Source organism: Rhincodon typus, chromosome 35 (assembly GCF_021869965.1).
Source record: "Rhincodon typus isolate 14 chromosome 35, sRhiTyp1.1, whole genome shotgun sequence".
Lineage (NCBI taxonomy): Eukaryota > Metazoa > Chordata > Chondrichthyes > Orectolobiformes > Rhincodontidae > Rhincodon > Rhincodon typus.
Window position 1 is genome coordinate 11,004,232 of NC_063366.1, and position 2,782 is coordinate 11,007,013.

The following is a 2,782-nucleotide window of genomic DNA, read 5'->3' on the forward strand; positions in this document are numbered from 1 at the left end:
ATCCGAAGACATGAATCTCAATGAAGAAGTTCAACTCAAAGTCATATCTACACCAAGATTTCGTGCTCTGCTTCATCCTCAAGACTCTTGCCATGGAGACAGATAGAGTTAGTTGTGGAGAACTGGAGGGAATGGTTTTGGTCTTCACAAATATTTAACAAGAGGAAATTTCTGTTTTCCTAGAGTGGGGGATTCCAAAACTGGATGGCACCGTTTTAAGGTGGGATGGGAAAGATTTAAAAAGGACTTAAGAGGTAACTTTTTTCTTGCAGAAGGTCGTGCATGTATGGAATAAGCTGCCAGAGGAAGTAATGGAGGCGGGTACAATTACAACATTTAAAAGGCATGTGGGGCTAAATGATATGGGCCAAATGCTCGCAAATGGGACGAGGTCAGGCTGAGATTTCTGGTCAGTGTGGACAAGTTCGACTAAAACGTCTGTTTCCGTGCTGTATAATTTATAAATTCTCGGCAAAGAGTTTGATAATTTAGCAACAGTAGATGAGTCGAGCTCGGTCATCATGAAGTTGCGGTAGATTACAGCATAAGTGCTGCTGCTCAGCAGTGTCTTTGCACTCAGTCTAATTTGTTTGTCTATTGCACCATACACTATTGTCTTTATCTGCACAATTGCCATACACCAATGTGTAAAGTTGATAAATAATGGAATGATACTTACCCGAGAAGACAGCCAATATCCAGAGGGTGGAGCTTGGGTTCATCCTCCTGCAATGGGTAAACAAATAAATTGCACGGAATATGAAATTAACACTCTTGGTACCAGAAACTAAAACTCATCATTGTAACTTCTTTTCTGTTCATTCACAATATGAGGGCATCGTTGCCTACATCAGCATTTATTGCACAGAGGGTAACTCACAAGTGGACCAGATCAGGTTAGGATGGCAGTTGCTTTCCCTCATGCACATTGTGTGGGCTTTTCCCTGGTCATCATTGGATTTTTAAGTGAAGATTTCTTTCAAAGACAAGAATTCAATGTGCCATGGCAAGATTCGAGCCCACGACCCCAACAGTTAGCTGGGTTCTCTGGATTTTTTCCCCAGTGATAACACCACTCAGCCATGACCATCCCACTTTAGCCGGTTAAGGTCATTATGGATGTTGATCAGGGTCTTGAGCTCCCTCTATGAGTGCTACACGGCAGTTACCTGTCGCATTTCACCCAACTGCGCATCCATTCTGCCATTGTTAAATTGTCTCCAAGTGTACACTCAGTCCCATGAGAATGCATTCAAACTTAAGATCAACAAAAGCCTTTGGGGCCTGGGACATCCTGAATCGAAAGCAAATAAATTCAACTTTGTGTCTGAACACTTATGGAGTCACCAATCCATGACTTTTAAAATTTAAGAATTATTTTTTGAAGCATCAATCCATAAGCTTTCCCATTCCCAACGTGGAAGATACTTGACCACAAATCAATGCAATGGAACAAATGCAAACGACAAAATCTCTCAGTGAACTTTAGTCCTTCAGATTGAAACAAGCCTAAAATGCAATAAGAAAAGGTTAAAGCCAGTTTATTGTTTTCTAACACAAACAGAAATTGCTGGAAAAACTCAACAGGTCTGGCAGCATCTGTGGAGAGAAATCAGGTGTAATCCTCCTTCAGAACTGATGGTAGCTGGTAGCTGTTATGCAGAAGATAGGGTGGGGGAGGGGGATGCGGCAAGGAGTAAATGACTGAACCCAAAGAGTGAGGAGAAAGATTTAAAAAAAGATATGAGGGGCAACTTTCTTCCTACACAGAGAGTGGTTTGGGTGTGGAATGAACATCCAGAGGAGGTGGTGGATACAGTTACAATGTTTAAGATGCATTTAGACAAGTACGTGAATAGGAATTTGAAGCGGTATGGACCAAGCACAGGTAGGTGGGACGAGGTTAATTTGGGATTATGGCCAGAGTAGACTGGTTGGACCGAAGGGTCTGTTTCCGTGCTGTATAACTCTATGACTTTATAACAGTTGGATAGAATTACCAGGTTAATTGAAGGCTCCTCACTCAGGTTTGATAGGTGGCATAGTTATGGTGTTCTTGTGGCACAGTGTTACCATTCTTATTTTGGAGCGAGGAGACTTGGCTCAAATGTCAGCTGCTCCAGATGTGCATGCAAGTAGGTTCAGATTGAAAATATTCAGGCAGGATCCAGACATGAAGGATGCAAATTGAGAGAGAAAATGCATTGGAATGTAAATGATAGTGTGGAATTATGTCACTACAGAGCATATGCGCATCAGTTGGGGGAAGGTTCTTCTATGTGTCTACAAATTAAGGTCAGATTTCAGTAGAGATGTTAGGAAGCATTCCTACACACAAAGGGTGATAAATGTTTGGAACTGCCTTCAACAAACTGGATGTTGATCAGTTGCTAATTTTAGATATGAGGTAGGTTTTGGGGACGTGATTGCCTCGTGGTATTATCACTGGACTGCTAACCCAGATAAAGCTCTGGGAACTGGGTTTCGAATCCCACCACGGGAGATGGCGCAATTTGAATTCAATAAAAATCTGGAATCAACAATTTAATGATGACCGCGAATCCATTGCCGATTGTCGGGATAATCCATCTGGTTCACTCATGTCCCTTCGGCCTATCCTGACTCCAGACCCACAGCAGTGCGGTTGAGGATGGCCAATACATGAACGATTAAAACATAATGAGCTGAGGGATATGAGTCAAATGCAGTTAGATCTCATTGAATGGCGGAATATGCTCTCGGGGCAGAATGGTCTGCTCCTATATTCCTGCACAGCTGGTGC